Genomic DNA, 14,532 nt, shown 5'->3' on the forward strand with positions numbered 1-14,532 from the left:
CTCGAGTAAAAAAAGTGCTGGTTGATCAAATTCGGTTGAGAATTGTTTAAATAACAAAACTTTTTGTGAACAAGAAAATTCTGCTCTCATTGTACAATCGATATCGCGTCGGGTCAGGATTAATTGTATGATTTCGGTTTATCGCTGCCATCGTATTGAGCATTCTTATCATTTCTTTTATTCCACCAATTATTTTTTGTTATAACAAAATTCCAATTATTGACTTTAATTATTTAAACAATTTTATTTCGCTCCTACGTTGGAGAGTAATTTTTTTACTCGAGATAGAATATTCTCTCAATCTCTTTAAGAAAAATAAAATAATTCATTAAGGAAATGATACATTAAAAAGCCGTCAAACTATGAAAAATTAAAAAAAAACGAGAAAATTTTAGATAACTTTTAAAAAATCTCAAAAATTTGCTATAAAATGTGTAAACAAACATATTTATATTTTTGAAGCCCTGTCTTTCAGCTTTCCAAAACTATTAAGCAATCAAAAATTGATGAAAAAATGATGGAGTAACGAATTTTTGAATGCGCGAGGTACAAAAAAACAGTTTTTCAACAATAACTTGAAAATTTCGGGGTGTTAGAAAATTTTGAAACACGGTATCTTGATCTACTCATCAAGATCTACGACGAGCACTAGGTCGCTACAAAAGTGCTTGAGATATTTTTTTTTTTTGTAGCATTGTGTTATCGCACTTTTTCGGTTTTCGAAATTTTCGATATCGGCGTGGTTATAGATTTCGTTCAATTTAAATAACGATCTGAGATGAGTGCTCTGGAACTTACATACCAAATTTTATTAAAATACCTCAAAATTTACTCAAGTTATCGTGTTTACGGACAGACGGACGGACATGGCTAAATGAATTTCTTTCTTCGCCCAGATCATATTGGTGTATAGAAGTCTATACCTATCTCGATTAATTTATGCCGTTGCAGTGTACCGTTATGCGAACCAAATTAATCTACCCTGTGAGCTCGGCTCAGCTGAGTATAAAAAACGCCGGAATACGCGATGCCAATTTTAATTAATGTAGGAAATCATACTTTCACAGCCCCATGATATGTAAGTCTGATCTAAATTCTTTTAGCGGCCCTGTCAGCAGTTTTTTGATAATTTCATCGTCTTTCGCCAAGATGTATCTAACTTAATCGATGCGTTTTGTAGTTACTAAGGCGATATAAATTCATTTCGGGATTTCTCCCTCCAAGCAAATATTAAGGCGATAAATAACTGTAACGTTTTGAATTTCCCTTTATTTGAATAATTTTTGAGAACACTTTTTTTTCAATTTAATGTTTTTCATTAAGGCCAGCAAATCCCATTTGTTTCTCTACTCTATTATCTCGCAAGACCATAGGGGGCACGATCACTTTGTCGGTGCGCCGGTCACGCTGCCGCTGCTGTCTATATGCAACGCACTTTCGAAGCAGAGAATTTGATAGGCCTCATTGAGTTGGGATATCATGTGAAAGATTACTTGCCCTCGAAGAATGCATTTCTTACTAGCTTTTAAATAAATTTTGTAGGAGGAGTTACTACCACCGCGGAGCCGACGGAGGTTATCGAATAATATTTTATTATGAGCTGGTTGCTTTTTGTGGGTCTAGCAATACATTGCGTATGTCAGCGTTTAACGCCCCAACGAGGAAGGAGATACACATACATAAAAGAAGGAAAGGTAAGACGAAACTATGTGGAGCTTCAGAAGCTGGTTTGTTGGATTTATTACATATTAGGTATTCTGCGGATGATGGAAGATTTCAAAACCGGAGCAAATTTCTACAGGAATGATAATGAAAAGCTTCCATTCTAAATGGCGAAGAAAAGTACCGTCGACGGAGTATACGTTCCGCCACTGGACTACAAAAAAGTGAAAACGGCATTACTCACTATGGATCTTGAGGAACATCACCTTCTCCATAGAAAAGAACAAAGTGTGTCTTGCAGTTAGCGAGGACAAACCTGTCCAAATGCATCGTTGATAAGCTGTATGTTGTGGGAATGGAAGAAGATGCTCAGAATAATACCGGCACCCATATTGGGCGGCAGAGGAGTACCTCTGCTGACTTGGTAAAGGCAGAAGAAGGATTTGAGCTATTTTTTGCGCTCCCAAATGGCGTCAGCTATAGTGAAACAGGAGTTGGCTGGCGTGACTTTTTACGCAATGGTTGTTGTTGTTGTAGTAGTGCTTGAAATGGTCGAAATCGCCTGCACGGTTACGCGCCCAACAGTGATGATGAGAAAATTTGAATTATGGGTAGTGTACCTGCCTCTCATACCATAGCTGACAAGTTCATATTCTGAGGCAAGTAATTCTGATTTCGATTTACTTAACATTTTTGTTTAACAAATTTTAGTGCAGAATGAAGAAAGATAGCAAAAAAAAAAAACAATCAGAAATTTTCGTACTGAATTTTCTCGACAAATTGTGACCGCCTAACTTTTTATGAATAAAATGTATCTCTTTTAAGTGGATGTCCCCCTGATTAGTTCTGATTGAATGGATGTCCCAGAGCGATTCTTTTGCATGCGGTTCAAGCAGCTCACTACTTCCGGTAGCTTGCGGCCAGGTATCCTCTGGGAGCTAATGTGAGAAGGCGACAACCTGTCTAGGCCACTCTGACATAATCGGTTTAAGGGATAGCCAGGGGATCTTTCATCAACAGCGTCTGTCCACCACGAGGTGCGTCTGCAAGCGGGCGTCTGTTTTGGATCAAGCGGCTCGCTATGTAAACGGGCAAGTAATACTTTTACCCTCGTGCGCTGGGCTTGGGAACCGCCACGTCAAACCACACTGCAATTAAAAGCAACAGCAAGCCTCGTCCGAAAAATTTAATACAGAATTTTATTTTAGTATATTTTTTTTATTTTTTAAGTTTTTTTTTTTTTGGACAAAAAAAAATGTTTTTTAAAGCGACAAAAGGGAAAAATTGTTATGCCGTAGTTATAAGGGAAGTAGAAACTAGTTTAAAACTGCAGACTTTGGTGCGTTATCGGTAACCGTATCGGTAACCTTATAACAGCTGATTCGACCAACGTTATGGGAATCAATGTAATTGATTATTGGTGCCGTACCGTATCGCTAAGGTTGTAACCGTATCGTAGCCAACCAATTGGTTTTTGGTTTTTCGCCGTATCAATAACCTAAAAATATTTGAGTTGGTGAATTTAATAACTTTTTTTTAGATTTTATTCATTGTTTTGGATACGTTATGACTAGGATACTTATTTTTTGTGGAATATGTTTGTAATTTTTGGCGTTTTCTTCATTTTTATGAAATTTTCACTATTTTTAGGTTAAGGCACCATTATTTGATAACAATGTATCGTATAGGGTTACGTTAGGGATACGACTACAGCGATACCACAAACAGCACCAATGGCTTCGCTTTAATACCTCCTAATTTATATTATTTTTTGTTATCGCAATGAGAGCATACCAAAAAAATTGTTAAATTTTTCTTTTTAAAATGTAATCCCACTACAAATAATTTTTTTTTGTTCAAGTCTGCTGTCAACAAAGTATTTATTCATCTCACAAGCACTAATGCCATATTTTCGTTTGTTTATTTATTATTTGACGCAGTGAATTTTCACTAAAATATTTTTACAAAAGTAGCTGTTGCACAATAAACACCCACAAACACACACACACACCTGCATAAATATGTATGCTAAAATATTTTTTAGTTATATGTTTAGAACTGACACTCATGCGGTTGAAAAGTTGCTAAAAATGCACGTGAATTTTCAAAATTATTTAAATTCCTGTCGCAAGCAACTCAATGTGTCTAGATATTTACAAACAAAACTGTTTTGCAAGTCGAGTGAGTGAGTTTGTATTAAAATATAAAAAAAACAAACAAAACGCTAAATGTCAAATTCCAAAATACTTCAAATATTTAGTTGGCTACACACGCAAGAGCCGACGAACGCACCGCAGACGAATTAGCACAAAGCTAGAAAAAATTCGAAAAAGCTTGTTACTATTTTTATAATGTTTTTTTTTTTTACTTTTTATTGTCTTGAAACTTTCGTTTTCCGGCGTGCGCGACACGCATCACATCACTTAATGCACACGATTTGTAAAGAGTAACGTTTGGAATTCACAAAAATTTACCTAATTGTCGCGCTTCGCATTTAATTGCGCAACAGTGTCGCGTTATTCGTTAATTATTGAACTGCAGCTGCAATGCATTTGAATGACAAACACGGATGCGACTTTGGCTGCTGCGGTTGCGATGATGATGAATTAACTAACTTCACTGTTAACAGCGCAAGCACATACACACACACACGCACGTACTGTTCTTGCTTGCGCTCAAATGCCACGCATTAATGTCAATCTCGCGCAAGAAACGATTTCAAATCACCGCAAAATACAAATTCACTACACAGCGCTGAGACACAAACAACACTGGCAGGTACAATGCCATCCATGCAATACCGTTTGTTTGGGTGACTTGCGGTGAGCGCATTTCTAATGAGAAAGAACGAGCTAACTAACACTCGATATTGCACAAAACTTGTTTGCTGCGCGCCAATTGGTTGAAAACTAGTTTGTTGTTCTTGTTAATATGTGCCCGTGTGCATGTGTGTTTTTAAGTAAGACACGCCCGTTTTTCGCATTTAAATATTATTAATTGCGTATTATGGTGTAGGAATGCAGTGCTCGGCTTTCATTTTCAAAAAATTTCAGCAGCAACAAAAACGTTGGAGTGTACGAGAGAGCATAAGTTGATAAGGTTGCGTGCGTGAGTGCAAAAGGAATGGAGTACTTTCAAGTTAAGAACGCGATGCACGAAATTGTTGGGCACGCAGGGTAACGGTAAGAAGAGCCATTTTTTTATACTATTCTTTGGAAAAAGAAAATGGCGGCGCTCAAACAGCTCGTATAACTTTGAACAAAAAAAAAAAAAAAAAAAAATACATGACACACCTACATTGCTTGCTTGCGTTGCGGCTGGCGTTGCAATTTGACAGCAGAATGCATCTGCAGAAAGTCTTGTAAAGGTCACGTAATACAGGTAAAGCCATTGAAATGCTTTTGAGAAAGTTGAAAAAGAAGAGGTTGCGTATTCAATACTTATTTTATTTTGTGGATGGTTGGACATAAAATATGCAAATATGCAATACGACAAGACAAAAGAGATCTTGGGATGATGAGTAATGTTTATTGCTACCGAGAGAAAGGGCACTGCCTTCAGGGCTACGCTGGCTGAGATCGACTGTATCGTGTAGTAGTCGGCGAAGACTATCTTGATTAAAGCATGGATGCTAGGTAAGGTTAGGTTGAACTAGTCGGTCCTTGGCCACCTCGCACAGACTGAATGGGAACATAGTTTTACCAGATGTTTACTCAACGACCGAACTGTAAAAGCCTTTAAGAAACCGTACATACCGGGTGGCTGATGAAAGCCGCTACCAAAAAAATATTAAATAACTTTTTTTATATTTAATGAATCTGGTAAATTTTTTTTTATTTTGCAGATTGACTTTTACATTTAACAAAAATGGATAACTCGGACACTGAAACAAGAATTTGGATTGTCCGCCGCTATCACGCACTGGAGTCCGTAGTTTCGGTTCAAAGAGAGTATAGGCGCACGTTTGGCGGCAATCCTCCGAGCAGATGGACCATAATGAGACTTGTAAACAATTTTGCCGAGCATGGGGCAGTCAACAGAAGACCTTACCATCGAAACCCTTCAGTTCGAACGGAGGAAACAATCGCTGCTGTAGCTGCTACCATACAAAACAATCCACGTGTTTCGACAAGAAGTTTATCTGCTCAAATGGGTGTAATGACAGTCATTACAGTCAATTATGCACAAAGATTTGGACTTATTCACATATAAAATTCAAATGGCCAACAAACTGAACGCTGCATACTTGCCGATTCGCTTGGAATTTTGCCAGAAGATGCTTCAAATGGTGGAAAAGGATGGAAACATGTTGAACTGTCTTTTCATGTCTGACGAGGCCCATTTCGATTTAAACGGCAACAAAAACAAACAAAATTGTCGAATATGGAGTGCTTCCAACCCACAGATACTCCATGAGACGGAATTGCATCCACTTCGTGTCGCAGTGTGGAGTGCAGTTTCATCACGCTGCATTATCGGGCCCTACTTCTTCGAAGCAAACGGTCACACCGTTACGGTTACTGGAGACCGTTACTTGAGCATGTTGAGAGAGTTTTTCTATCCAGAATTACGCCGAATGAGAATTTCTTTCAACTCTGTGTGGTTTCAGCAAGATGGTGCAGGTCCTCACATAGCCCGACCTGTTATGACAGAATTGCGACGAAAATTTCCCAATAAGCTGATATCCAGAAACTCCACATTCCGTTGGACCCCGGTCGCCTGACCTTACTGCACCTGACTTTTTCTTGTGGGGTTATTGCAAACAGGAAGTCTACAAAGCAAAACCAACAAATTTGAATGAACTAAGGCAATCCATTCGAGAAACAATTGCGGCTATTCCTGTCTCAACTCTCCAAGCAGTAATGAACAACTTTTTGGTAAGATGCCGCATATGCATCAACGAACAGGGGGGAAGGGGGGGCATTTAAAGTCCATTATGTTTAAAACTAATTAAGCTCTATTTAATAAAATTTAATGAGCTTTAACATAAATAAAAGAAAAATGAATTCCATACACTGAAAAAAAAAAATTATTTGAGTTTCTTAATGTAGCAAAATTCATCAGCCACCCTGTACATATGTTATAAAATAGCATCGTCTTTTTTGCAAATACCAGAAGCTTTCTATGACCTAAGCTACTTGCTACTTTTAGAACTGAAAGCTGTGCAAATCCTAACAGCTGGAATCTAAACCTGATGAGCACAGGACACGATGTTATCACTGGATATGCCTAATTTAGCTCGTCCGCTTTTTCATTCCATTTCTGGTATACATAGGTGTAGGTATATTTCTCGCTATCCCGACTCTTTCCAAGAATTGCTTACAGCTTTTTGATGTTATGCTATGAGAGATTATTGCCAAACTTCTGCCTTGCTCCCCCCCCCCCCCCCCCCGCGGGTTAGAGGTTTTAGAATATACTTGCGGCGGGTATGCATGTCGTTAGAGACCAAGATACCAAATTGACTCAGGGTTGTGTAGAGCAACCCTTTCAAGGGGTTGCCAGCGGATGGGAGGGCGGTATGGCCTAGAAGGTTGTATGTGGTTATACTAAATCGGGCCCGAGATGGTCTGGCTAGTACCATAATGGTGCTTGCTACCGGATCTGCATCCGGCAAAGGACCATCAACATCGATAGCACTCCCCAAGGCCTTCGGGGAGTGTCCTTATCGCTACAACAACAACAACGCGGCTGAAGTTTAAGCAGCTTTCCTGATTTAATCACGGCTACTACTTCCGTCTGTGAACCACTGCATTGATCTTGCAGTTTGTAGAATCTGTTTATTTTCGGAACCATGAGGCGTACCGCTGACCTTACTCCTGCTATTACTTTGGAACCATCGGCTTATACGTACATATATCGCCTCGTCTGCCATTTGAACCTCCTTGAGCCCACCTTGCACTTCTATTGTGGCTCTAAGAGACCTATAAACGCGCAGGTAGGGAACTTGGTAGTCTCTTCAGTATGGTCTGTGCTCAAGCTTCCCGAGGCATGGAGTCCCGTTGCAGTTGTTCCGTTGGGATTGTTCACAGGACTCCCGTTCTGCCAGCACTGATAGCCTGCATACCCCTAAATTTTTTTAGATAGCTTTTTTTGGTGTGGCCGTCCTCCAAACAAGGAATCCATATTATAGGATAGCCTATCCTATCCTGGGTAGGCTTTAAAATCGCTGTAAATATCCTTTGAGACAAAGAAGGTGATACCCCCCACATACATCCCATTATTCCTTTACATGCATAAAGTGCCGTAGAGGCCTTCTTCACTCTCTTCTCCACGTTGAGATTTACATACAGCTTACTCTCTATAATGATTCCTACATATTTTGCACAAGGTTTCGTCTGCAAGGTCACACTTCCTAGCTTAGGTCTAGTCCAATTCAGGACCTTATACATCCTAGTTAACAAGACCATAACCGTCTTCTCCGCGCTGGCACTCAACACGACATTAGATGCCCAGGTATGTGCATCCCTGAACGCCTGTTCCATCATAGAGCTGATTGTTCGGCATGGGTGGTAAGAGCTTGAGCTTGAGTGGGTGTAAAGTAGGTTCCGTTCCGTCGGTGAAAAATGATGAACGTGGTAGGTAGTTTAAGGCCAATGAAGATTGGTGAAAAGGGGTAAAAGTTGCCTGAAGATGGAGAGCAGCGGAACTGATTTGCGATGAACCGGTGAGTAGTTGATGATAACTGGTCGATGGTGGAAGTTTTACATTGCAGAATTGGCAGGTATATCTGTGAGGTGGGCATCGTCGAAGGCTGGGGAAGCACTGTGCAAACCCAGAGTCGTATAAGCCCTATTTATTAGATGGGTCGGACACATACACAGACGCACCTTGACGAAGAGTTGCTACTAGTCGGGATGATGGTGGCACGAACGGTAGATGACAAAGTCGTCGGGTCCAAGGTAAGAGAAGAGATGTGTGGGAAATGTGGAAAATAGGTTGATAGTACCATGAATGTCGGTTCAATCATGGAGAATTGGCGAATAGGTGGCTGCTGCCCGAACAGTCGGTAAAAATGGTTAGCAGTGAAACGGTGCACGGATACCCTAAGGAACTATAAGAAACACTGTGAATGGGTGATCGATCAATTAACCATTGGCAATGATGTATGGTGGCCCGATGATAAAACAATGATCGACCATGTTGCGACAGATCCGCCACTGTTCGCTTGCACTTGTTCCACATATGGGTTCATATAAAAATACTTTCTAAGATGGGGCGTCTTCTTTCAATCGCATATTATGACCACGCCAGCGTGGCCTTTGGTAATTTACTCATTCCACTTTGCTCTTAGGTATTTGCGTGAAGCTCATACAGCTCATGATTAAGCAGAACCATGAATGCTTATGACCAGGATGTTCCAGAGCATGAATTTTACGGTGTACTTTTTTCTTGAATACTCCAAGGGTCATCCTACCAGCTCTCGAAACCGTCCATAACTTTGAGCCATACACAAAAAAATAATACTTGGCCTGATTTACCTCCGAAGAGATTTAGGCCGAGCTTCTCTTCCGGGTTGCTTTACGCGTGGATTAAACCCATAACATTCAGTGTGGTAGGTGCAGCACGCTACCACTTTATCACGGTGGCCGCACTACATACTGCCAGGTATGATGAGAGACTTGTTGCCTTCTGAGTATTGGCAAGGCTTTTCAATATAAACTTTAATTGCGCCCAAGCGCAAATAGAAGAAGCTTTCGAAGTGAATAAGAACAATTTTCTTGAGAAGCTAGAAACGACGTAAGTGGTATTTCGTCTTTGACGTCGAGAAGATTGCCGCGAAACCCACCACTAATGATTGTTTCATTGTGCTCTCGCACTCGCTCACTGAAAGAAATCTTCGACCTGACGTAGTAGCACTGTGTACACTGAAAGGAAAAGACTGGTAAAATCAACCGGAATTTCTGTCAATTTGTATCCATCGCAACAAGATGTTGAATCAACTGCGCACAAATCGTTCATTAGTAATTGACCGTTTTAGTAGTCAAATAAACAAAAAAGTTGTTTCATTATAATTTACCCATAGTTTTGTTAAATTAACAATTATTACTGTCGCTCTAGGAATACCAATCAAAACTGTTAATATGAAAGGGATTTCTGTTCTTTTGAAATTACCAGTGCAAACTGTTAAATTAACAGAGTTTATTGTCGAAATGACACTACCAGTGAAATCTATTGAAATAACAGATGTTTCTGTTTTTTCTAGATTAATAGCGTACTTAAACTTTTACATCAACAGAGATTTCTGTTCACATAACATTAATACCTGTGGAAAATATAAAAGCCGGATAAATATATATTTAAACTTACGTAGTTTTTTTTATTTGTATAAATTACTCATATGTACATTTCATTTCTAATGATTTTATTGCTATATTTAGTAATATTAATTAAAATAATAATAACTTAAATCTGAATTCAAATAAACAAAACTTGTTCCGAAGTACCATCGACAGCTTTGTACGAAAGTATGTTGCCATACATATGAGGTATTCCATCTCATTTCGACCAATTTTGAACCCGACCCCTTTAGAATTGGCTGAAAGTTTTTTTCTTTTTCTAGTTTACGAAAGACGTTTTTCAGAATTTTTTCAAATTTTTTCATCCAACTCAAAAAAAGTTATGAATTTAAAAAAAACACCGTTTTTGTTTTCAAAATGCTATAACTTTTTCAAAGATTTACCGGTTGGGATCTTTTTTTTAAATTTGTTTTTAAATGTACTTTTCGGAAAAAATACAAACAAATTTTTAAAGTTTTTTTTTTGTAATTTTTCAGTTTTTCGAAATTTTTCGAATTTCGCCATTTTTTTTTTTTTCATAAAAAACTTCAATCAGTTCTGCAATCATCCCCTCTAATCCCGGAGTGGGCCGATTTTTTTTTTTTTTTTTAATTGAAACAAAAACTTTAAAATCTTGTTTGTATTTTTTCCGAAAAGTACATTTAAAACAAATGTAAAAAAAAAAGATCCCAAACGGTAAATTTTTGAAAAAGTTATAGCATTTTGAAAACAAAAACGGTGTCCAACTCAAAATAAGTTATGAGTTATTATGAAAAAAAAGATCCCAAACGGTCAATTTTTGAAAAATTTATAGCATTTTGAAAACAAAAACGGTGTTTTTTTTTAAAATTCATAACTTTTTTTGAGTTGGATGAAAAAATTTTAAAAAATTCTGAAAAACGTCTTTCGTAAACTAGAAAAAGAAAAAAACTTTCAGCCAATTCTAAAGGGGTTGGGTTCAAAATTGGTCGAAATGTGATGGGATACCCCATATACATACGTAAATATGTGAATATGTACATAAATACGCATGATTGCTACATACATATATATTTGCTACATACATGTTAACACACGCGTTAGTACATGCTCTAGCGAACCACATTGGCGTCGGTTTCAAGAACTTTATTTCAACTTTTTCTACAAAAATGTTCACCATATTCTTATATTATAATTATAGTTATATTTGTGTACGCACATTTGATGTAAACTGTTTCCATTTTCTTTGAATTTAAAACAAAAATCGGACAAATAAGTACATATGTATGTACTTACTAACCGAACTTCAATTGGGCGTACATCAAATATGCTGGCACACATTAAATATTACACACTTTTATTAAACGCACTTTCACCAAATTTTATTTTTTATAATTTATTTAATTTATAGTTTTGAACTTCGCCGCGCGCCACTTCACTTTTCAAATAGAAATGATTCTCAATTCTTTCAGTTGCAGCTGATTCTCAATTTCTTCTCTCGCAAGTAGAGTTGCCATATTTAATTGTTTCGAACAAAACTTCTAGTATAAATGTTTGACATAACATTTTAAATAGAGAACTTGTAAGTTATAGAAAATAAATAATCAAATCGCGGGAAGGTAATTCACAACTGGAGTAACTTTAAGTTGAAACAATTCCAAAACAACTCAAACTTTTATGTTGTCGGAAAGATCAACATTAAAAAGGATGTTTTTTATTATCTTATAAGATACGTTTGCGTGAATGAAAATTCATAAAAACTTGAACAAAATGTTACTAACTTTGGAAAAATCCTGTTCGTTCAAAAAACTTTTGTAACAAGGGGCGGAATTTTGCATTTCGCTTGGAGGAGAAGTTGCAAAATTGTACCCAAAAGATAGGTGTCCCGGTACCGCATAATTTTTTGCAATGTTATGCACAGTAAATTCAAAAAGGGTGTTTTCTTTTTTGTATTGCTAACTGAAAAACTAGTTTTTTGTTGTTTTCCCAATTTGCGTGTTTTTTCTTTTATATCTGGTGGTTTTCTTATTTTGGCGTTTTTTTTTTTTTTTTTTTAACAACTGACACCATCGTCATAAGTACAAAGTAGAGAGCGCAGTGAGCGTAAAATTCTCTTTGAAATTTGCCCATGCATTGACTGTTTTCGCTGTTGAAATGACCAGTGAAATCAGTTGCGTTAACAGAAAAATCAGTTAGATTGATTAGCAATCTGTCAATTTAAGAGCGACAATTTCTCTTCTGTTTAAATGACCAAACTAATTTGTTCGCTTTTGACAAAGAACTCGGTCGAATTAACCATAATTCGATCAAATTCACCGAATCTCCGTTAAGTCAAGAACAACAGAACCGATTTGTTGCTTTTACTAGTACCATTTCTTTCAGTGTATTGCCACTGCGGGTAACATAGGTTTTCAGCGAGCTTAAAAATTATGACCAAGGCCATATGGTCGACCAAGGGCATGTCCCGTCACATCGGCAAACAAGCACGCTGGCTACAGGGATCAGTAAGAATGCGATGCCGAGTGGTGTAAGTGCAAGGAGCTTCAGATGCTGGCTGGATGAAGTTTGAAGCGCGTGGTAAACTCCTTTAGGAATTATAATGGCGGCCTTGTTGGGCTTAAGCTATGGAAAGCACCGCACTCTTGATTGCTAGATAGCACGGACTATAACGAACCCGATACTCCAATCCCTGAAAACGGAAAATACGTTCCGCCATTCGACTAAAACGTAGAGAATAAAGCAAAACTTCGGCTTAAAAACAATAAAGCGGCGGTAAACGATGAGCTGTTCAAACACAGAAGCGAATTGTTGGAAAAGATCATGCGTAAGTTCTTATGTAAAATATGGTGGGCCAAGGGCATGCCATCAGATTTTCAATTTATACGGCTTAGCCAAATTGATTTCAGCAATACTAAATGAGGCTAGTGCCGCGAATAACAACACTAGATAGAATTGATGATAGAGTTCCAATCGATATCCGTGTTTGGTAGCAGAGGAAAAGGGTAACCTCATTGGAGTATTGAGATACAGAGACTCCCGAGTTGGGCCAGTCCTCGGGATGCAGTGACGACAGACTTAACTTGCTACACCCATATAGTTTTACGTTGCCGAGTGATAGTACTTAACTGTTGGTCGGTTGCCGTTCTTTTGATGGCGACGGCCCTTCGTGGGTGTTGGCCCCTTCTAATTCGCCACGCACGGCTGCTCGTAAGGATGGCGCGCGCCGCCGTCTAATTAGGTATGTAGGCGGCTTAAACACCCACCATCCAGAACCCGATGATTCCTTAACTTTACAACTACAGACCTTCCGACGCCAGCAGGTCAAGGGAGCCTATTCACAGGAGCGACCTATCCTCGTACTTCATCAACGTACGTATTCGTTCCTGACCCACACTACAAGAGCCCATACATCGTTGACAGGTGCAATCTATTTAACAGCGATCTTGGCCGCCAGGCCCTGGTTTCAGGTCCCAAAGCAACATCAAAAAGTTTTTCTAAGTGTAGTCTGCCCTTCGAAAAAAACTTGGCCTAAATCTCGTCGGAGATAAATCGCGCCAAGTATTTTTTTTTGTAAATAAATTACTTTCTATATATGGGAATAAGTAGTCCAACGGAGAGTTACTCTTGCCTAAAAATGCTTCTATGGACTGAGTGGACAACTGAGAACTAAGTTCCTCTCTTTCTAGTGATAAGAATTACTTTTTCAGTGCAAGGTCGTAACACTAAAAAAGTTAGCGACGAAGCTTCTTCCCCACCTCAAAACCAACACGGTAGATACAGACATAAGTCTTCCGCTTGTTGTTGTTGTTGTAGCGATAACGACACTCCCCGAAGGCCTGGGGCAGTGTTATCGATGTTGATGGTCCTTTGCCGGATGTAGAACCGGTACGTTCCGGTACCAAGTCCGACCATCTCGGGAACGATTGTTATGACTACATGCGACCTTCTTGGCCATCCCGCCCTCCTAGATCCATGAGGAGTTCGGGGTCGCCAGATCCTCGGCTGTTAATGAAAGAGGATTCGTCACGAATAGGTGAGGTTGACAATTGGGTTTGGAGAAGCTATATATTACGCTGCCAACCTGAAAAGGTTGCGCTACACAACCCCTTGAATCTGGTATTTTACTCGCCTCTTACGATAGACATACCTACCGTGGGTATATTCTGACCCCCTAACCCGCTCCAACAGCTCCTGCAGGCGGCAGTAACGTCTTTTCAACCCTTTCAAGATATTCCATGAACATCCTTACCAAAAAGAGCTATCATTCGCGGTTTGTTTCTTAAGTTTTTCTCTGGAATTGGAGTTACGGGATTAATGCTTGGCACATTTATATAGTGAACCGATTGATCCAAAGCAAACGCCCACTTGCAACCACACCGTATGGTGAGCGATACACGTCTTAGTGAGGACTTAAACCGTTTAACGCGGAGTGTCCTCCCCGGGGCTTCGTTCCTTTTGGTGATTACAGACATATTAGTATAACGCTGGGCCGCTTGCGACTGGAACTCCTAGTCCACTCAAAATTTGTGTCACAGTACACGGCGTTGTTTACTGCGAAGCTCAGCAGAACGACACAACAAACACACTAGTCAAGAGTTTCCGTTGAAAAGCACAA

General features: G+C 39.0%; 1 protein-coding gene across 1 annotated transcript in view; it reads right to left on the reverse strand.

Moving 5' to 3' along the window:
• vg (vestigial) overlaps positions 1-4,411 on the reverse strand; it is a 140,495-nt gene extending 136,084 nt beyond the window's left edge. The window contains 1 exon segment of the mRNA XM_067774823.1: positions 4,137-4,411. The gene's annotated coding sequence lies outside the window, so the exon portion shown is untranslated.
• Between the last annotated feature and the right edge of the window lie 10,121 nt (positions 4,412-14,532).

The sequence above is a fragment of the Eurosta solidaginis genome, chromosome 3 (genome assembly GCF_040869045.1).
Source record: "Eurosta solidaginis isolate ZX-2024a chromosome 3, ASM4086904v1, whole genome shotgun sequence".
Lineage (NCBI taxonomy): Eukaryota > Metazoa > Arthropoda > Insecta > Diptera > Tephritidae > Eurosta > Eurosta solidaginis.